This window comes from Equus asinus, chromosome 20 (genome assembly GCF_041296235.1).
Source record: "Equus asinus isolate D_3611 breed Donkey chromosome 20, EquAss-T2T_v2, whole genome shotgun sequence".
Classification (NCBI taxonomy): Eukaryota; Metazoa; Chordata; class Mammalia; order Perissodactyla; family Equidae; genus Equus; species Equus asinus.
In genome coordinates this window covers 96962757-96985993 of record NC_091809.1, presented here as the reverse complement: position 1 = coordinate 96985993, position 23237 = coordinate 96962757, and the positions used below count along the sequence as shown (strand labels likewise).

At 38.2% G+C, this 23237-nt stretch overlaps 1 protein-coding gene and 1 non-coding gene across 5 annotated transcripts in view; both read left to right on the top strand.

Annotated features, from left to right (window-relative positions):
• The first annotated feature begins 689 nt into the window (after positions 1-689).
• On the top strand, positions 690-796 carry LOC123279182 (U6 spliceosomal RNA). The gene has a single exon (XR_006517101.1). It is a non-coding gene; the product is annotated as a U6 spliceosomal RNA (small nuclear RNA).
• A 7642-nt stretch (positions 797-8438) lies between these two features.
• The window catches only part of BTBD10 (BTB domain containing 10), a 70115-nt gene continuing 55316 nt past the window's right edge, over positions 8439-23237 (top strand). The window contains exon 1 of one of the 4 annotated variants that reach the window (XM_014844145.3): positions 8439-8630. The gene's annotated coding sequence lies outside the window, so the exon portion shown is untranslated. The remainder of the gene's footprint in view (positions 8631-23237) is intronic. The other 3 variants (XM_014844147.3, XM_070491164.1, XM_070491162.1) reach the window with 3 other exon arrangements.

Below are 23237 nucleotides of genomic sequence, written 5' to 3'. Positions count from 1 at the left end.
TATTGGCAATTCAGACATGCAAAAGAGATGCCGTATAAGTGCTTCCTTTAAGTGAAAAAGTGAAAGTCCTCAACCTAATAAGAAAAAAAATCATATGCAGAGGTTGTTCAGATCTACAGTAAGAACAAATCTTCTATCAGTGAAATTGTGAAGAAGGAATAAGAAATCCGTGCTTGTTTTGCTGTCACACCTCAAACTGCAAAAGTTACAGTCACAGTGCATGATAACTGCTTAGTTAAGGTGGAAAAGGCATTAAATTTGTAGATGGAAGACATGAACACAAAGTGTGTCCCAAATGGCGGCAATGTGTTGCACCAGAAAGCATTGAGTCTATACAAAGATTTCAGCAAGGGATCCCCTGAAACGAGTGACACCAAGACATTTAGTGCAAGTAAGGGATGGTTACACAGATTCAGGAATAGGTTTGGACTGAAAGAGAGAGAGACCACATTCACATAACTTTTATTACAGTATATTGTTATAACTGTTCTATTTTATTCGTTATTGTTGTTAATCTCTTACCGTGCCTAACTTATAAATTAAACTTTATCATAGGTATGTATGTCTAGGAAACAATGTAGTATGTATAGGGTTCGGTACAGTCTGCAGTTTCAGGCATCCACTGGGGGTCTTGGGTATCCCCCACGGATAAGGGGGGACTACTGTATTTAGAATTAAAAAAGGTTTTAATGCTTGCTTCGGCAGCACATATACTAAAATTGGAATGATACAGACAAGATTAGCATGGTCCCTGCGCAAGGATGACATGCAAATTTGGGAAGCCTCCCATATTTTTTTGGATATATTGCATTTAAAAAACACATGATTAAAATTTTTTAAAAAAAGAAAGGTTTTAAAAATTAATGATTTATTTTTGCAATTCTTATCCTAAGGCTTCCTTTTCAGTAAAACAAACTGGATGGTTTTCTCAACCACCTAAACTCCTGGTAGTGTCAGATAGAGTTCAGGAGTATACGATCCATCAGTTTCACCCCATATGCTCTTCATTTTGGACAGAGTTCACATGTCTCCTTACAAGGACTATGATCAAATTCAACAACTATAGTTTCCTTGGCACAGATTTCCATGGGTTTCACATTCTCACCCTCTCTTGGGATCCCAGGACAGAAAAGTGGACACAGAGGCTCCGAGGAAGATATATTTGTGAAGGTGTATAAATGGAAACCATCAATGGCGTTGAAAATCCTATCTGCAAGTTTGGGTTCATGTAGAGGATAGTCCCAGTTTCTGTGTTGGCAGTGGCTTCATGTCATCCCTTGAGGTTCGCAACTCAGAACCCCAGATCTGAAGATACTAAGAAAGGTCCTTTGTGATATGCAGATTCCCTGCAAACATCCACAGCCTGTTCCAATGTTCCTCTAACTTCCACCTCCCAATAGCGGGAGCCAGAGGTGAACAGGAGGACCCCAGGACACAAGCAGCGGAGAAGACTGTTTTGGCGTTCTCTGGTGGTCTCGTCTGGACCTACTCATATCTGATGCACTGCAGGTCATTAAGAGAATGTGAGGAGGTCCTTGGCTGTGGCTGGATCCAGAGTCATATTGACATAGAATCTGAGCATCCAGCAGCACATGCTCATCATAGGCATCCTTACTTTGATCTCACCCACCAGTTTCCCCAGGGTCATGTTGGTCTGGATTCTCTGGATCCAAGAGATGTAAAGACACTGGGGAGAAGTGAAAAGGCTGTCCTGATTCTCCCAAATGCCTGAAGCTGGTGAAGCAATAGTCATGTTTGCAGAATGTCCAACAGGGACCTTGGAAATAGTCTGGCAGATGGGACATATGGAGTCCTTTCTGAATTTTTCTGCCATGGCCACCATTTCAATGTGGCTGTTCTTGGTTTTGTGGTCCTCCAGGGCACTACAACTTCTCATATGGATTCCAGACTTCTCATAAAGGTATTTTGCTTTCTGTATATCATTGTTAAATCAGTGTTTCTGTGAGGGGACGAGGGCTGGGACTTCCTATTCCACCATCTTGCTGATGTCCTGAACATAGGTATATTTTTGAGCTCTGTTTCTTCTATTCTATTGATGTGTTTATCAGTTCCTGCAAAATAAGGTACACACACACACCCCCTTCTTTACAGATCTTTATTCTACCATACAAATTTTACAATGAATTTGTTGAGCTCTTTTCTAAAAAGATCCAGCTGCAATTTTGATTGGGATTGTATCAAAATTAATATATTAATTATTGTTATCTTTAGATAATATTTAAGAATTGTTATCTTTATTATATCATTCCATTCATTCTATTCGTTAACGTAGTAAGGCTCTTCATTTATTCTGATCTCCTTTTATGTGTTTTAAATAGAGTCTAAAAAAACAAAGTTCATAGGTACAGAGAACATATTGGTGGTTGCTAGAGGTGGGGGCTGGGTGGGGGTGTGTAGAGTAGGCAAAAATGAGTGAAGGGGATCTAAATGTACAAACTTCTGGTTATAAAATAAATAAATTTGGGGATGTAATGTACAGCATGATGACTATAGTCAATAATACTGTATTGCATATTTGAAAGTTGCTGAGAGGAGATTTTAAAAGCCCTCATTACAAGAAAATAAGTTTTGCAACTATGTACACAAATACCAAATCATTATGTTATGCATCTCAAACTAATATAATGTTACATGTCAATTATACTACAATAAAAAAACCATTTTGCCATTATCATATCTAGTAATAACAATAATCATTTAATAATCTATTTCCTATTTTTCCTGACTGTTGCTAAAAAATTTTATTAACCTTTGGTTTATTTGGATTAATATCCAAATAAAGTCCATAACTGGTTTAAAAATAAATAAATAGAGTCTAAACATTTTCTCTCAAAAAGATTATGTATCCTTTGTTAAACTGCTAAATACTATACAGTTTTGTGGCTATTGTGAAAGCTATCTAAATTTTTATTACATATTCTAGTTGGTTATTTTTGGTATAGAGTTACCTTCTTCATTTTCATAATTTTATCTTATATCCAACAACCCCTGCTGGACTCTCTCATTAATTCTAATAGTTTATCTCTTGATTAGATTTGTTTTTCTATGTAGATGATCATATAATCTCAAATAATGACACTTTTATCTCTTTTCCCTCTGATTACACTTTTCATTTCTTACAGTATTATCCAGTACCTCTAATACCATGTTAATGTATGATAATATTGGGCTTCCTTATTATATTCTTGACCTTACTGGGAATGTGTCTGTAATTTCTCAACAAGAGAAAGGTCTTTAACATATTGATGGCATTCCTTTCTACAACTAGTGTGGGAGATCAGAATTGGCCACTCCAAAATGTGCCCCTTTTGCATGAGGATTATTTTGGGCTGGTTACTTTTAAAAACTGCAGACATGAGAGAAGCTTTGAAAAGTAGAATTTGCCCTTTGTACGAGATATTTACATTTGTAAGGGAACTCTCTCTCTGTAAAGATATCTCCCTCTCTGTACCGGGAAGAAGGGGGAATGACCTTATCTCTAGAAACTCTTAACAGTGCAGAAGGCAAGGACTTAAGTCTGCATAATAACCTTACTCTTCTTTACTGTACTTTTCTGGTAATCTCCCATAACTGACTCCCCCTACTCCCAACATCCTCCTTTGTCTTTAGCTGAAGATGGTATTTAAGATGAGTGTCTCTGCCATTTTGGTGAGTGGCTCACTTTTCCTAAGTGTCTCCCAAGTAGACATGTTACAAAGCTTTGTTTGCTTTTCTCCTGTTTTTCTGTTTCATGTCAATTTAATTTGTAGCCCAGCCAGAAGAACCCAGAGGGTAGAGGAAATGTTCTTCCTCCCCTACACTAGTTTTCGAAGAGTTTTGAGATTATAAAAGGGTATTAAACTTTATAAAATACTTTTTCTCCAAAAATACGTAATTTTTCACTTTTAGTCCATTAACATGATAAATATTTTTGCATGCCTAGGATAAAATCTCCTTGATAGTGATACGGCTTTAGTTTTTAAAATAGTTAAAGTTTATTGTACATATGGAAGCATGTATAAAACATACATGTAAATTCTTAAGAAAAAATTAAATGAATGCCCACTGCTCACTACTCAGATTATGAAATAGAATATTGCCAGTACCTTAGAAATTCCTTCTAAGTCCTTCCTTGATCACATTCCCCTTCATCTTCATCTCATATATTTTTTTTAAAGATTGACACCTGAGCTAACATCTGTTGCCAATCTTCTTCTTCTTTTTTCTTTTTCTTTCTCCCTAAAGCTCCCTAGTACATAGTTGTATATGTTAGTTGTGGGTCCTTCCAGTTGTGGCACGTGGGATGCTGCCTCAGTGTGGCCCAACGAGTGGTGCCATGTCCGTGCCCAGGATATGAACTGGTGAAATCCTGGGCTGCTGAAGCGGAGTGTGTGAATCCAACTACTTGGCCCTGGCCTGGCCTCTCCTTATTTTTATATTTATCATTTTTCTCTTGCTTTTCTTTATAGAAAGTCAAGATCCCTTGATTAGATGGATACTCTGTTATTTTTTCAAATGTATGTTGTTGCATAACATGGGCTCTGTCCTTCCAGCCTGTGATATCTATTTTCTCACCATCCACTGTGGCCAAGACCCTGCTCTGTATTTTTAGGTTTTTTAGTCAGCACTTCCTTTAATCATTCTTATTTCTGAATTGGTTAGGATAAGCAAATTACTGTAACAAATAGATCCCAAAGGTATAACCACTTAAATTAAGTGTGTTTGTTTCTTGTTCACATAACATTACTGGAATGTTATACTACTGGGCAGGCGAACAGGTCAACAGGGTGGCTGAATTTATGAATTTTTTTCTTTTATGGCTTGTGTTTTTGGTGTCACATCTAGGGACTCTTTGCCTGACCCAAAGTCATGAAGAAATTCTCTAATTTCTTTTATCAAATTTATAGTTTTAGTTTTTATACTTAGGTCTATGATCCACTTAAGGTCAATTTCTTGTGTATGATGTGAGGTAAGGTGGCAAGGATCTAAGGCTTTTGGTGTTTTCTTTTTTTGTTTTTGCACATGGATATATCAGGCACCATTTTTTTAAAACAGACTATCCTTTCCTCATTGAATTGTCTTGGCACTTTGCCAAAAATCAATTGACCATAATTGTAAGGGTTTATTTCTGGACTCTCAATTCTATTGATCTACATGCATAGCTCTATGCCAGTACCACACCATTATGATTCCTGTAGCATTGTAGCAAGTTTTGAAATCTTGAAGTGTAAGTTCTCCAACTTTTTTTTTTTCATGATTTTTTTTGGCTATTCTAGGACTTTTGCACTTCTATGTAAAGTTCTGGATCACCTTGTCAATCTCTACAAAAAAAAGCTTAATAGGATTTGTCAAAAACTGTGAAAGGTCTGAGATTTTACCCTATTGCAAGCAAACAAGTTACAGAAAAATTTGCAGACCCTTACTTTAACCTAACATTCCAGGACCTTATGTCCCAATTTCAATCTACTTTTCTCAATTACTTCCTGTTCATTCTTTTGAATCGCTCATTGTTCCCCCTACAAGATACTTAGCCTAGCCATTTATATGCCTTTGTTGATCTCTCCATAGGAATGCCCTTTCCTACTATCTTCATGCATAAATCCTATCTATTGAAGCCCCAGATCAAACAGCCTTCGGTTCCTCCCTGCTTCCTGCATCTTTTCATACCTTCAGTTAGAAGTAATTGGTCCTATCTCTGACCTCCCTGAGCACATTATCTCTCCCTATGATCCAATTTGTTTTCTTTTTGTTACTTAATTACACAGCTCATTTATATCAGTAGAACCTGTATATTAATAATGTATCTCACCTAGTATTCTGTTTTTTTTGAGGAAGATTAGCTCTGAGCTAACATCTGCCACCAATCCTCTTTTTTGCTGAGGAAGACTGGCCCTGAGCTAACATTTGTGCCCATCTTCGTCTACTTTATACGTGGGACACCTGCCAAGACATGGCTTAATAAGTGGTGTGTAGGTCCACACCCGGGATCTGAAGTGGGGAACACCCGGGCTGCCGACGCGGAACGTGTGAACTCAACTGCTGGGCTGCTGGCGGGCCCCTCCCCTAGTATTCTTACAAAGGGTCTTGAGCAATAAATATCTTTGCTAAATAGGGATAGAGCTCCTTTTGTGTGAATGCGATTTTCCAGTTCCTGCCATCAGGTGACAGTACTCAAACCTTGTAGTACAAAGAAATCCTAGGCTTTAAAGTTAAACAGGATTCTGGGTCTGTGGCTTATCATTAATTTGTTGAGCAAATATTCACCCAGAAGTCTATCGCATCCTCTGCTGTGAAACAATCATGTCTTAGCATGCTATGAGGTGCAATAATATAGACAACCAAAGGAACTTGTTTGTTCATTGTTTCTGTACGAAACTTAGCTGTATTTCTGTCTTGACCTCTTTGGTGTATGCATTGATCTTGTGGAAGAAAGACTTTCATTACGGGTCTGAACCTTAGCTCATTCAATCAGTTAGCATTTACAAATTATTGTGCAGAGTGGTTTGTGATGGTCTGAATCAATGGCATTTACCTGGTAGATGTATAGCTGTACCACTGCTCCCAAATTAATATTTGAAAGGTTAACTTTCTTTTTTAAACAAATGACAATGGTAACTTTATTAGATTTTTAACTTTTTTTTTTTGAAGGAATGACAGAATGAAAAGAACTGTAGGCCCCTCAAAGCAAGGTAATATGGTATGACCAGATTCCAGCACGGAACAAAGTTTCCATATTTCATTTGAAATCTTTCGCTGATATAATTCTTTCAATAGTTCATGGAAAATTCCTAGAACTTGGACTACAACTTGTGAATTACGATAAGCAGAGGACCTGATTGGCCCACAGCAGAGTTAGAACTTTTTTTTGGTTGTTTTCCTATTAAGTGTTGGGCTTGTTTGTAGGGAAAGTAGGGTGAGGCAAATGAAACTACAGTATACATAAATATATGTAATAATATGAAAATAATATGTGTCTAAAGGGAGATTGGTGGAAACTTTATAGTAGAATACCAGAGCCCTCCTTTAGGAAACGATAGCCTCTATTTTGATATAGGGAAACGACTCCTATTTGACAGACCTCACTATCTTGGACCATAGAATTACCTTTCTTGAGCTTAGCTTCTACAAGAACATTTCGATAATAAGTCAAGACTGGTGAGGTGGTTGTTGTTTTGTTGCCTGAGGATTTTTGGGAAGTTTCTCCATGAGGTCACCTGTATTACAAAATTCCTGTTAGATGGCTCTTCTTACGTAGAAATCTTCAAATATTACTAGCACTTTCCAGTTTAGCAGAATGTCGGCAATAATAACTTGGTGTACTATGACAATAACTTCTGTGTCCCTCAGGTCTCTGATCTCTAAGTGTCCTTAGACGAGGAAGAGCATGTTCACTACACTGTACCGTGCAACTGCTCACCTCCTCAGGATAAACACTGGTTTGGAAAACACTTCGGTTATCACACGTGGGAGCCTGGAAGTTTTTTCTCTTCGGAACTAAGCAATGATGAAAAGTTTTTCAACAGAGTTCTTGGTGCGAAATCTATTTTCACTCGAATTACTCAGACCAGCTCCTCTTCCTCTTCGCTTCCTCTGCTTGCGACACCCCTCCCACTCATCTCAAAACTGGGGAACTCTTACTCATCCTTCAAGATCCAGCTCAGCTGTCACTCCCTGGTGGGGGCTTCCTCCACACGCCAGGCAGCTCGGCCTGTAGCGGGAGACACTGAGAGTGTCTGTCCTGGGCTGGGTCTCGCCCCCCGGGTGTGCGCTCCGGGGGCTGAGGCCGTGTCTTCCATCTCCTCCCGTTTGTGGAGCGCTGCGTTCGGCCCCCGGCAGGCTCAGTAGAGCTGAGAGGCTGAAACTCTTTCTTGCAACCTCCTGCCCGCAAGCAGCAGCATCCCGTCCAGCTCGCTCCCGACCTCCGACCGCCGGCCGAGCTGCAGGAGTTCCCGCGGGCTCACCAGTTCCCGCCACCGGCGTTTAAAAACAAACAGCGGGGCACGCTAAGGGTAGAGGGGGGCCCTCACGACGACCGCCTTTCGTGAGCCCGGCTCGGTTAATCCCCGCCAGCTGAGCCGGCAAAGGCCATTTCGGAGCTTGCTCGGTTGAGGGAAACGCCTTCCCGGAGCAAACTTAGGGTCCCAGGGGTATTTCTCCAACTCTGAGCTGGAGACGCTGTCCGCTTTTTTCTAACGGTGACAGGAAGTCGAAGGAAAAACGTGGGATTCAAATGTTGGGAGGTTACTGCTCGCAGCCACTAGGCTCGAGGCTCGCTCTGGATCCCGGGCTGACGTACGCGAGGCCGTTCGCCCTCCCCTCAGCGGCACCAACCCCAGGCTGAACGCCCACCTCAGGCTGCCGCTCCCTCAACGGCCCTCGCACTCGGCGCCCCGCCCACTCCTGGGCGGTGAGCCACCATTCTCGCGAGAACGCCTCTTAGGACTGAGGGCTCTCGCGAGAAGACGCTTAGGAGCCGGCCTGCAACCTGCCGGGGCGGCTCTGGTGGCCGCAGCCGCCCGACTGGCCGCCACCACAGACACCTCCGGAGGGATCCAGTTGAGGAGAGGCAGAGGTGTCGCTGGCCCCGGCCTTTGCCTAGGCCCTCACTGGACACTCAAGGGGGACTCCAGGTTCGAGGGTGACTGGACTCAGCTGGGGCACTCGGTGGGGGCGGCGCCGGACCTGGGCTTGGCGGGGGCGAAAGAGGAAGGGGGCGGACGGCGAATCTTGCTGGAGAGCCGGGCGTCTGGGCGCCCGGAACCCTGCGAGGGGACCGCGGGTGGTCTTCTGGGTTCCGGCCGCTGGCACCCACTTCGGAGAGGCACGGATGGGACTTGGGTTCCGGAGGTGCTGTTTTTGGTTGAGAGTGCCCAGGCCTCTCCCCGGGGATGAAGGCGATAATCCCCTCATCCCTCCCTCCCCGGGTTGAGTAACCCGTGCCCCGCCCCTTTTCTGTCATCCCCGGGCTAACGCAGCCACGTCTGAGGAGGGCGCATCACAATAGGGGATAAGGTGGCACGGAGCCTCCCTTCGGGTGGAGAGGAGTGGGACCCCAATAATGTGCTGCGTGGTTTTATGCTGTAACAGCAACACGGATTGTACAGCTTTGTTTTCCCAAAACTTGCACAGAAAAGCTTCTTGTTCTTTTCCGCTTCTGATACAAGTCTCCCAACATCCTTTATCCTCGGGAATGGGGTGCGGGGGGGGTGAGACATCACTTAGCAATTCGTTAACGTGGGGGCAGTGTGACCATCCCAGGGCCTCCCAGATTCCCCTCTTCTCTTTTCCCCTCCGTATTTTGAGTCCGTGATGAAAAGACTAGTCCAGGCATGCTAAAGCTAGAGCCTCACCTGCTTGTCACGTTGTGCACTTAGCATATAAAAATGATTTAAATTGTTCATCTCTGAGAGTCTTCATGCTGTTTGTTTGAATTAATCTGAACGAAGCAGCACAGTATATTGATTTTATTTAGACAGTTGTGTCCCCTCTCCCACTACACAGATCTGATCAAAGAGTTTTAGAGAGGGGATTGGGGTAAATTTGGAATGAGATAGACTGTAGAAATTGGCATAAGAGAGATGATAAGGAATGCAACCAACGGCCAAAAACATTTCTGTAGTGGAGAGCCCAATCCAGGACTGAAGTCCAAGCCTTGAAAATGAGGACTGCAGTTGTCATTTGAATATAAAGCTGCAAGCAGTAGAAAATACCTGGGAAAGGATTTGATGATGGTTTAAGACTGTTAAACAAAGTGTGTGAGGAAAATTATTTTTGAGTGTGTAAGAGTGTTTCATAAATTTCCCTAACATTCCTCAGAGTTTATGACCTAAATGTTATTGTTACACAGAGAGAGAGTGGGCAGGGAGGTTCTGAAGCAGGGAATGTGGTAAGAAACCGTGGAGTGACACTGTGTTCAATCCAGAAAGCTTTCAGTGAGAGTCTCAGCAGTGTTTTTGAGTTCTGTCATCTTTTTTTCCTCACTCCCGAAAAAGCTTTCAGATGGGCTTTTTGCTTTCTGTATGTAACCCTTCCAGCAGCCTGAATGTTTTTCTTTCTGCCCCTTTCTTCTAAGCCTTGCGAAAATTTTTTTTCTTATTAACTATAAAGTTGCAAACCACTATGGTCTGCTTTGTGGCTTTTTACATTTAGGTGACTTGGTGAAGTGTGGAAGTTATCTGGAAAATATTATGCACTCTCCAGAGCAGTAGTTTATGAATTTACTGGGCAGATAAAAATGAAAATGAGTGAAATGCATCAGAGAGTTTATGTCTCATCTAAGAGGGGCATCCAGTTCTCAGGTCCACCTGATTAGTGCCATACCTGAATATGGGCCCAGTCTTCAGCCTTCTCAAGAGAACTCGGGAAGTCTAGATTTTTACTTGCAGTCTCTTTTTTGCTGGGTAAGATTTGCCCTGAGCTAACATCTGTTGCCAATCTTCCTCTCTCTTTTTTTCCCCTCCCCAAAGCCCTAGTGCATAGTTGTATATTCTAGTTGTAAGTCTTTCTACTTCTTCTATGTGAGCCACCAGAGTCTGGCTGCTCACAGACGAGTGGTGTGGTTCCATGCCCGGGAAGCGAACCCCGGCCACCGAAGTGTGGTGAGTGTTGAACTTTAACCACTAGGCCGTCAGGGCTAGCTTTTCAGTCTCTTGGTTTTTAAAAACGTTGAAAACTAATTAAAACAATTAAAAATAACTTCATGTGACCCAACCAAACCCAAACCTGTCAGTAGTTGTATCCTGCTCTCCAGTTTAGGACTTCTGTTATAGGGCAGAATTAATACATTTTATGACTGAAATAAACAAAAGAGATTTAAAGTAAGTATGTGAATTAGTTTGGGATTTCAAACCTAGGAGGACTTGGGAAAAATGTCAAATCTAATTGAAAACAGTAGATAAGTTTAATAGCCAAGTTTAATAGCTTTCGATTACACTAGGGCAAATTGAACTGATACTTACTAACATTTTAACTGTGGAAATAACTGAAGAAGAAACCTCTCAGTATTTATGGTTTAATAACTGAGGGTTCTGAGCATAACTGATTTATAGCTATCTTGTAAGGAAATCAATTTATTGAGAAGCCCTTTACTGTACTTGCAATTAATATGTAAAATCCAGGAGCCCATCTTCAACTCATCTATGGTTTTGAATGTTTATTGTTTGCTATGCCATTTCCCAGTCATTGACTTTCACTGGAAGCAATATTGATTGCTTAGATTTTATCCCTGGGAGATGGGGTGGGAGGAAGGGGAGTCGGGATGGAAAAAAATGGGATGGGGAGAGTGTGGTGTGAAGCGGCCACTCAGGTGCTTCTTCCTCACATTGGCCATTAAAAGACTGATTTGAGTTAACTAGGTTTTTTCTAAGAAGAAGAAGTACTTGGATTGATTAAACACAGTGCCTTATACATAGTAGAGCTTAATGATATTTGTGGCATCAAACCCTGTGGATTAAACCACATTTACGCATTAGTGTGAAGTACTTTAATCACATAGTCTGATTCATAGCTAGTTGGGCTGTGGGGAATGGGAGTGTAGAGGTCAGACCTAAGAAAGATGTGGATCTTAGGCATATAAAGGGCAAGTTGAGTCTTTGATGTGAGAAGGGTGAGAGAGGAGACTAGGTGAGGGAGAGAGTTTTGAAAAGGAAGATGAAATGGTTAAATACGGTTTTGTCTGCTGTGCAGTTTTACAAAGAAATTACAATTAAGTTGATCATACCTCGTGCAAAGACTACATAGAATTTTGCTTTTTATTTATTTTTATTTACTTATTTTTTAAAAGACTTCCTGTTTTTCCTTTTTCTCCCCAAAGCCCCCTGGTACATAGTTGTATATTCTTAGTTGTGGGTCCTTCTAGTTGCGGCATGTGGGATGCTGCCTCAGCGTGGCCCGATGAGCGGTGCCATGTCCACGCCCAGGATGACAAAACACTGGGCCTCCTGCAGCAGAGTGCGTGAACTTAACCACTCGGCCACGGGGCCGGCCCAGAATTTTGCTTTTTAATCAGGGCTGATCTGGGAGTTTGCACACTTAATTTGTTCTTTTATTTAGCCCAGTCTTCTCAGGTCACGCTAGTCTAGTATCTTTCATCCAGTCCCTGCCTCTCTCAGGTATAGGAAGCGAAACGGGGAAGTGTGTATTATGTTTGTGAGGTGTTCTTGTTTGAGAGTTTTAAAAACATTCTGAAGAATCTGTTGTGTATTTGTGGAGATAATGTTTGTTGAGGGGGAACCATCGTTTTCTTCTCCCCACGTTTCTAACATGACCTGTAAAGCAGGCAATTCTCTCTTGGAAGTAGCTTTCCCCCTTCTTTCTACTCTTTCACATACCTTCCCAAGGGAGGATTAGGTGAGGCTAGGAGAAGGAATTGAGTATACTTTTGCTTAGTGCCTTCTGGTTCTATTTTTGGAGCTCCCAATTCTTAGGATATGCATTCTCTACTACTTTGTATGGTAGATACCTGAGCAGGCTGGACCCTATGAGAGAGAAGAAATTGGAACATCTACAGTTATAAGTTTAATTTACAATTGAAGTATTAAGTCTTTTTGGCCACTGGTTTCAGCCATATTTTTATTTTCATCTGTCTGACTCCTTTATTTTGTTTCTTTGTTGCTTATGAACCCACAGTAAGGGAGGAAGAGGTAGTTATAGATGTTCGTTAATGGAGGAAAACTATTTTTAAAATTTTTCTCTTCTTGGATAGAATGTTTATTAGAGTTCAAGCTAACATTGCATTTCCCCTACCGTGGCTTGCTCTGCTTTACTTTGGCATCCTTGAAATAAACCTACCTTGCTAAGCACGTAACAATCTCAAACTCAGAGATGGAAGGTAAGCAATCAGAATTCAAAGAGATGCTCTCGGGGTGAGGATTATGAGGTTGGCAAATGTTAGTTGTAGGCAATGAGAACACAATGAGCTGAGTACTAGAAGTGGTAGAAACTTGAACATAAAAGAGGAAATATTTTATGTCAAATATGTGACCTTATGTCACACATTTCTGAAGATTAGGAAGATGCTAAGGTATCTTTGCCAGTAAAAGCATCTTTCTTTACCCTTATTATAATAGTTAAAACTATATTTTTCTGTTTTAAAAATGCAGTCTGATTACATGGTACTTATTTTTATCTTTGTGGTTGAAATGAGTGATTAGCGTTTTTGATCACAAACAAATTAACATTTAGTATTTGGTTGGGAGTGAGAGTCTGTCGTAGTGAATCACTGATTGAAGTACTTAATTTGAAACCATGGATAACACTTTTCTAAAATCATTTTAAATTGTAATCATACTTTTCTGCTTGAAATACCTTATTTGGGATCATTTAGATCTGGATTTAAAGTCAACTGTTAGCTTTATGATATAAAAGTTACTTAACCTCTCTCAACTTTTGTTTCTTCACATGAAAAATGGAGATAGAACACAGCTGTCAGTAGTTTAAGAATTAAATGAAATAAAATATATAAAAGTGCTATGTAAATAGTAAAATGAATATAACTTGGTAGCACTTTGTTCCGTGTTTATGCTGAGAAAATAGCATACTGGCCAGTGATCTTGAACACATCCATTAGGTAAGTTTACATTTACCTCTAGCTATCTCATTTGAAGGGAACAAGTTCAAATGGCTATTTACAGCCTTGCCAATATGAGTCTCTGATGGGAAATTAGAAAAGTTTTTTTCTTTTTCTTTATTCTAGTCAACATTGAACAATAAAAGCTCTTTTTAAGCTCTTTTTCTTGCTTTTCATGTTGGCATCTATTTACTGATATCTGGTATTCTGTGTAATTTGAATACCGGATGGAATAATAGTAGAGAAAAGGGAAGGGAGAATAGATTGAAGAGGGAGATGGCATGGCATTTTAAAAGTCGTCTATGTGGATACTGTTATCTATTTCTAAAACATAAAACCGTTTTATTTTTCCTAATTTGGATTATTTCCCTTTAAAATTGTTGACTGTCATTGCTAGTAGCAGATGAGTAGAAAATTACCCCAAGTGTTTTGTTAACTATATTAAAATGTCATCTTAAGTAAATTTTAAAGCTTAGATAGCTGAGGAAGAATCTCAGGTGCAAAATCATGCAACAAAATGTTGTTATAATTTTCTTATCCTGGATGGTCATACAAATAGTGCTGAATTATTTTAAAGGTAATTATTTCATTCAGGTCAGTTTGTTGTATACAATGCAGGATTGAATTTGATTTTCTCACATGTAGAGAGCAAGCAGCACAGTCTGCTGTGTCCTTTTGGCTTGTTAATTTAGAGTTCTCTTAACGAAGTTCTTATAAAATGGGTAGCTGTGGGGCACTATTGTTTCCTTCTTGTTGAATATCCAAATTGCCTGAGTTTCTCTTTTCAAAGAGAAGATTTAGTTATTGGAGACTAGTGGATTTATAAAACGATAGCACTGAAAGTACTTTAAAATCATTAATACTCTAATTTTGGGGAGAGAAAACTGAAGTGCAGATTAAGCCCCCTTACCTGATTTTGATAAAAGGTATTGACTGGTAGTGGGAAAGCTAAGACTAGAACATAAGACTCCAAGTCTTCTGATTCTGAGTGGTTTATTCCGGTGATCTCCCTAGTGGGTTGCATGTTCTTTTGGGAGTGTGTGAAAAACTTGCTCATCGTGCTGTGTGAAGAAAACAATAGAACTTCAATTTATACTAATTTTTTTACTCTATCCCTTTTTCATTTCTATTTTTTGTGTATATGTAGTATATGCATAGTACTGGTGTGACAGTGTATGTGCATTATTTATATACATATGTGTGTGTAGCTCTTCAGGCATATTAATGAAGGGAAAAAGTGTCATCTTTTAGAAGAAAAGTCGTGTGACCTCTTTGATAATCTTTGCTTCCCTAGTGAATGATATTATTTAACAATAGTAGCTCTGAACACTTGATTTTGAAGTTGTTTTACAGTTAGTACTTTGAAAAATTACTTACAAAAGTAGATTTTTTTTGGAGTAATTTCTTTCTGACTATAAAAGTAATGCATTGCCTGCAATTTGGAACATTTAGCAAAGATCAGAGAACATGGTATCATAATCCATGACCCAATGATAATTGCTTCCAGTCACAAACACACAGACACAGACACCCCCCCTAAAATTGGGATCATTCTGTATGTAATGACTTAAAATTTTTATTTTGAGAAATTAAAAGGAAATTTGAATAATGTACAGATACATAACTAGATTTAGAAATTAACATTCCTTCTCTCCTCCCTCTCCTCCTTTCCATCTGCTTCCCCTTCCCCCTCTTACTGTAAATGCTTTGATAAACATATGTGTGAGGATAAAGTTATTTTTTATTTTTTATTTTTCCTTCTCCTTCTCCTCAAAGCTCCCTGGTGCATAGTTGTATATTCTAGTTGTGGGTCCTTCTAGTTGTGGCATGTGGGATGCCGCCTCACCACGGCCTGATGAACTTAATCACTCAGCCATGGGCCGGCCCCGTCTAATGCTTCTTAAAGGTGGTCTGCAGTCCTGATTCTGATCCCTGATGAAGTTTTCACTAGCCTATGTTGAGAATGTTAGCGTGAAGTGGCTGGCTGCCCATTCCTGTTTCTCATACTAAAAATCTTTGGCTTGATGGTGTTTTTCTTTGACTTGTGGCTTAGAAATTCCTTCTTTATTCTGAGAGATAAATATTCATATTTTCTTCCTGATTTTTTATGGTTTTATGTTCTACTGTGAATTTTTTAATGTGGAATTTGGGGGAGATAAAATGTGAGAAAGGAAAGGATCTTTTGCTCAAATAGTTAACCAATTAATTTTTTAAAAGCTACCTATCTAACCTTGAGTCTGTCTATCATCTACTTATTTCTCTCTTAGTGATTTGAAATGCTACCACTAACACTTTATTTTCTGTACATAGCATTTTGATGGGTTGTATATTAAGTTTGAGAGACAATATAGAATGGTGGAAAAAACACTGGATTTGACTGTAGAGATGTGTATGTGAGTCCTAGTTTATTTATTAGCTATGTGATGTTAGGCAAATAACATAATCCCTTTAAGCCAGTTTCTCAGTTTTTTAAAAGGGATCACCTTTATATAATAAAAGATACCGCTTGTATCTTGTAGGATTGATACGTGGATTAGCATAGATAATATATGTGAAAATCCAACTTATTATCCAAGGCTCCCTGAATTAGATGCTAGCATCTAGCTCCTGTGCCTCCATCCTGTTTGAAAAATCTCACTAAATATTTTTCTGTAGTTCACTTGGTGCTGAGGCATATCTTTAATCTACTGCCAGTCTGGTAACTTTCCCAAAGGTGGATGGCTTGACCTTACTCTTCAGGAACGTATTCTGAAATGTATTGGTCATTGCTTACTGTTGTAGATGGAGGTATTTAATAAGAGGTGAATGAATTTGAGTGACATGGCAACCTTATTCCTTACTACTGAATCTGTAGTTACATAAGTAGTGTACACCTACTGTTTTCCTTATTTAAACAAAAGCAAAGAAGCATAAAATGGTACAATTTAGAACATGGTAATAGTAGGCCTTTTAGTTATTTAGAATATATAATATATTATGTTTCAAATAGAAAACTGTATAAAAAAATACTCAAAAGTATTGCTTACATCTGTATTACTTTTACCCCATTCCCACTCTGCCCCTGTAGGTCTATTAGTGTCTTATTTATCCTTCTGGAGTTCTTTTTGTAAAAATAAGGGAATATATGTGTATTTGTATTTATATGTATGTACGTATATATTTGTTAGATATTTAGTATGTATATGTATATATGTATATATGTGTATGTGTATTTATTAGATACAAAAGGTATAGCAAACTGTATGCTGCTTGTTCTGCACCTGTTTGGTTTGGTTTGGTTTCCACCTAACAGTATATCTTAGATATTAATACATGAGGATCTTCTTTCTTTATTCTCTTTTATAGATGCATGGTATTTCATTGTGTAGATGTACCATATTTTACTCAGTTGTCCTCTTTTGATGCACATTCAGATTGTTTTTAGTCTTTTGCTGTTACAAATAATGCCACAGAGAATATATATTGAATATTTTGTTTGGTATTTGTAGAGTTGTATCTTCAGGGTAGATTCTTAGAAGTAGATTCTTAGGACTGGTAAACATTTGTGTAATTTAGTTAGATATTGCAAAATTCCTCTCTATGGGAGGTATATCGTTTTGTATTTTTCGTTAGCAATGTATGAGACTGCGGAGAATGTCTGTTTCTCCACAGTCTCATCAGCAGAATATACGGTCAAAATCAGAAGTGTTAATTTGTATTTCTTTTATGAGTTAGATTGAGCATACTTTTATATGTTTAAGGCCATTTGCGTTTATTTTTCTGAGAATTGCCCGTGTCTTTTGTGCATTCTGTATTTTTTGGAGGGAGGCTTTCTCTTTCCCTTTTTAAAGAGCCCTTTATATAGTAAATATTTGTTTTTTAAGTTTTGTTTATTGTTTCTGCTGCTGTTTTGCAATGCAAAGGTGTTTATTTTTAGCTATTCAAATAAGAAAGACTTCCTTCTTCCAGGTTGTAAAGGAAATCAGCCATCTTTTTTTTTCTAGTATTTGTATGATTTCAATTGTTACATTTAGATAGCTGATCCATTTGGAATTTACCTTGGTATATGTGTGAGGTATGGATTTAGTTTTATGTTTTCCCAAACGTTTATCCAGTTGTCTCAATACCATTTGTTAGTGTCTGTTTTTTCTTCAAGTGATTTGAGAAACTGCTTTATCATATATCAAATTTCGCTATGTTTTAGAGATCTGTTTCTGGACCTTTCATTCTGTTCTACTGGTTCGTCTGTCTATTTACATACAAGTACTACAGAGTTTTAGTTTTTGAAATAAGCCTTAAATATTCTTTGAATGTAAGAAAATAATTTTTATTTTATTAAAATAGAACGCTACCTGTAATATTAAGATACAAAGATATGTAGAGTGTTCTTTGTGAGCAAGTATTTTGTCTCGACAAATTTTGTATTCCTTAAAATGAAACATTTAGAGGAAAAATAACTTTTTTGTTGGAGAAGGTTCTGATATTCTGCCTCTAATTGTGCTGGCATATATGGTAGTTACCAGCCACATGTGGCTATTTAATTTAAATTAATTAAAATGGAAAATTAAAAATTCATTTCCTCAGTTGTAGTACATTTCAAGTGCTTAATAGCCACATGTGACCTGTGGCTGCTTTTTGGGTAGTGCAGACATAGAACATTTCCATTATTACACAGAGTTCTATTGGACAATACTGCAGTCTAGAACTTCAGTCATATTTAGGTTATTTTCTAGCCTATTGAATTAATGGCAGATGAACAAACAAGTAAAAATCTGAAGGGAATGGAAGGTAATGGGAGTAGTGAATGGGTCAAAATGGAACAGCATAGTAAAGATTATATAAAGATATATACTGTAACTTATTTAAAAAGCCTCACAGAGAAACAAAAGGAAACATTGTTTACGAGTCTGACTTTGTTTAAAGGGTGCTGGTTCTTAGGAGTTGAATGTAATCGCCTTTGATTTAGGCACTTTATCAGCTTATTGGAGATTTACCTATAATAAATTTCATGTCAAGGTGATTATTTCAACTAAGATATTTCCAGTTTTGAAGGCAATACTATTTAGTCATAGAAGAAAAGGAAAAACAGGGACATATGCATAGAAAACACAATATTAAGATTTTCTTTAGAATATTAAAAAAAAAATCATGTGCCTTTTAGTGAGTTTTAAGAATTTAGCACTATAAACAGCGTCTAGTTCTTTACAGTGCTAATCAGGTGATGTAGGTACTTAGAAAATGCTTGAGATATGGGAAGATTTTCAAACATTTATTGAACTATTTAAGATGGGAAAAAAAATAAGTGAAACATTTCTTGAAGTGTTAATGCCTTGAATAAGAAGTCAGCAAAATTTGAGTAGAAATTCTGTAAAAGTGATAAAATCAATTAACTCAAAGATTTTATTTCCAGGTCACTTCTGGAAGATCAAGGACTAAATATGAGTTGACTTTGGAAGTCTTACATTTTGGTGGATTAGATAAGGTGGCCCTTTAAATAGGCAAAGTGTACCCTACTTTTGATGGAAATTCCATGCAGTTTCATTAAATCTATTTGTTAGAGTATCCCTAGCAGTTAGCATCCTGAAAAGGTATGGAGCACTCAGTGCGTAAGTTTTGAAGGAAAACATAAACCAGTTGAATTTGGTATCATGGAACTAGTTACATAAAATTTAGTTGGATATAATCTAGTATAAAAATATCCTGACTAAAGTTCTCAGCTTTATTTACTTGTCTTATTTTAACTGTAGCAAATCAGAAAAGGACAAGCCTTGACAGTTGAGAGGGCTTCTGTGACAGGCAGCTTTGAGGAATATTTTGGGGAAACTTAGGGTCACTTGATAATATCTTTAAAAATGTCTCCAGGGATATGTGTTATACTTTCCCACTTTTAACCCCACTTCCTTGGTGTATGTTTCCTGAGAGCAAGTATTGATGTTAGAAATTGAATTGTTATAATTTTTGCTCGTTTGAGGGTGAGGTTCCCATGATTGGTGCTCATTACCATAACTAAGACGTGGGTTTAATTGTATGATAACTGTTCTTTTTAAAGATAAGCAACTAAGTTAAAGACTGCCTGTAAATCTTCATAATTTGCATTTCCTTTCTACTGTGGATTGTGTTAAATGAGATGTCCTTCAGTTTCTTTCATCTTCATTTAATTAATTAAAACATTTTGTAAAAGCTTACATACAAGTTGTTCTAAGCTTTGGGAACACAAATATGAATCACATTTTGTTCTTGCCCGCAAAGATCTTGCAGTTTAATGGGGGACATGTGGCATAAACATTCTACCTATGCATAACGATGGGGTTCAGGACATGCTACCTCAAAATATGGCACCTCAGCATATTGGATGTTTTAAGCTGAAGGAATCTGAGAAACGGCATGTACAGGAAGGAGTTTCTGACCTGCCCCTGAAGCAGGTCATAAAACCTTCATGTGAGATGTGTCCTCCCTATACCCAGAGGACAGGAGCATTGTTAGCTCTGAAGATGAAGGGACACAGAGAGGAATCTGAACAACAGGATCTGCTAATAAGTTTCCCTCAGTTTACTACACTTAGCTCATAATCTTTGTCTTACCTTTCCATGATTTTTCGCTCTTCATCAAACCTAGCGTAAGAACACTCAGGTTTAATGTTTCTTCAGGTCTTCATTTCCTTATGAAGGCTCCTGTGTCACATAGAACTTATCTTAAATAAATTTGTATGCTTTTCTCTTCTTAATATGTTTTTTGATACAGGGTTCCCAGTCGAGCACTTAGAAGGGTAGAAGAAAAAGGCATTTTTCCTCCCCTACAAAGTGTATTGACCATATTTAAGCAGTCAAAAACAAAAACAACTACACTTAAGCAATAAAATTAAACAAGGGAGAAAATTTCTATAACAAAGCCACCTCCAAATACTTTATTGTAACCCCTTCCCATATTATTATGAAAACAGCATGAGATATATTCATATAGTATAAAGGATACAATGAAAAGTCTCTCTCTCATTCCATCCTTTCCTTAGAGGCAACTAGTCATAAGTTTTAAGTGATATTTCTAAACATCTTTAAAACATAAACAAGCATGAGTGTATGTTTGTGTATATATTTAAAAAAAATTGGAGTACATAATGCGTATCTGTACTTTGCTTTTTAACTTGACAATATGTATCTTGGAGTACTTTCCTTATCAGTATATGTGCATCTCTCTGTTTCATTTTACTGATTGCGTGATATTGTGCAGATTTTAAAAAATTATTGTTTTATCGAGGTCGTAATAGTTTATAACATTGTGAAATTTCAGTTGTATGTTATTATTTGTCAGTCACCATATAAATATGCCCCTTTACCCCTTATGCCCATCCCCCAACCCCTCACCCTTCTGGTAACCACTAATCTGTTCTCTTTGTCCATGTGTCGGTTTATTTTCCACATATGAGTGAAATCATATGGTGTTTGTCTTTCTCTGCCTGGCTTATTTCACTTAACATAATACTCTCAAGGTCCATCCATGTGGTTGTGAATGGGATGATTTTGTCTTTTTTATGGCTGAGTAGTATTCCATTATATGTATATACACCACATCTTCTTTATCCATTCACCAGTCAGTGGGCAACTTGGGTTGCTTCCATGTTTTGGCTATTGTGAATAATGCTGCAGTAAACATAGGGGTGCATAAGTCTCTTTGAATTGTTAATTTCAAGTGCTTTGGATAAATCCCCAGTAGTGAGATAGCTGGGTTGTATGGTATTTCTATTTTTAATTTTTGAGAAATCTCCATACTGTTTTCCATAGTGGCTACATCAGTTTCCATTCTCACCAGCAAAGTATGAGGGTTCCCTTTTCTTCACATCGTCTCCAACATTTGTTATTTTTTGTCTTGGTGATTATAGCCATTCTAATGGGTCTAAGGTGATATCTCAGTTTAGTTTTGATTTGCATTTTCTTGATTCTTAGTGATGTTGAACATGTTTTCATGTCCCTATTGGCCATCTGTATATCTTCTTTGGAAAAGTGTCTGTTCATATCCTCTGCCTATTTTTAGATCAAGTTGTTTGTTTTTTTGTTGTTGAGTTCTGTGAGTTTTTTAATATATTTTGGAGATTAACCTCTTGTCAGATAATATGATTTGCCAATATTTTCTCCCAGTTGGTGGGTTGTCTTTTCATTTTGTTCCTGGTTTCCTTTGCCTTGCAGAAGCTCTTTAGTTTGATGAAGTCCCATTTGTTTATTTTTTTGTTTCCCTTGCCCAAGTAGACATGGTATTCAAAAAGATCCTTATAAGCCTGATGTCAAAGAGTGTACTGCCTCTATTTTCTTCTAGGAGTTTTATGGTTTCAGGTCTTACTTTCAAGTCTTTGATCCACTTTGAGTTAATTTTTGTGTATGGTGAAAGATAATGGTCTACTTTCATTCGTTTGCACGTGGCTGTCCAGTTTTCCCAACACCATTTATTGAAGAGACTTTCCTTTCTCCATTGTATGTTCTTAGCTCCTTTGTCGAAGATTAGCTGTCGGTAGATGTGTGGTTTTATTTCTTGGCTTTCAATTCTGTTCCATTGATCTGGGTGTCTGTTTTTGTACCAGTGCCATGCTATTTTGATTACTATAGCTTTGTACTATATTTTGAAGTCAGGGGTTGTGATGCCTTCAGCTTTGTTCTTTTTTTCTCAGGATTGCTTTTGCTATTCGTGGTCTTTTGTTGCCCCATTTGAATTTTAGGATTCTTTGCTCTATTTCCATGAAGAATGTCAATGGGATTCTGATTGGGATTGCATTGAATCTGTAGATTACTTTAAGTAGTACAGACATTTTAACTATGTTTATTCTTCTAATCCATGTGCATGGAATCTCTTTCCATTTCATTATGTCATCAGTGAGTTTTTTCAATAACATCTTATAGTTTTCATTGTATAGTTCTTTCACCTCCTTGGTTAAATTTATTCCTAGATATTTTATCCTTTTTCTTGCAATTGTAAATGGGGTTGTATTCTTTAGTTCTCTCTTTTTTTTTTTTTTTAAAGATTGGCCCCTGAGCTAACAGCTGTTGCCATTCTTCTCTTTTTTTGTTTTTCCTTCTTCTTCTCCCCAAAGGCCCCCAGTACATAGTTGTATATTCTAGTTGTGAGTGCCTCTGGTTGTGCTATGTGGGATGCCACCTCAACATGGCTTGATGAACAGTGCCATGTCCACACCCAGCATCCGAACCAGTGAAACCCTGGGCCTCTAGAGCACAGCGTGTAAACTTAACCATTCGGCCTCAGGGCTGGCCCCGAGTTCTCTTTCTATGAGTTCATTATTAGAGTATAGAAATACGACTGATTTTTGTAAGTTGATTTTGTACCCTACAACTTTGCTGTAGTTGTTGATTATTTCTAATAGTTTTCCAATGGATTCTTTAGGGTTTTCTGTATATGAAATCATGCCGTCTGCAAACAGTGAGACTTTGACTTCTTCATTGCCTATTTGGATCCCTTCTATTTCTCTTTCTTGCCTAATTGCTCTGGCCAAAACCTCCAGTGCTATGTGGAATAGAAGTGGCAAGAGTGGGCACCATTGTTTTGTTCCTGTTCTCAGAGAGATGGCTTTCAGGTTTTCCCCTTTGAGTATGATGTTGGCTGTGGGTTTGTCATATATGGCCTTTGTTGTGTTGAGGTACTTTCATTCTGTACCCATTCTATTGAGAGTTTTTTTTTTTTTTATCATAAA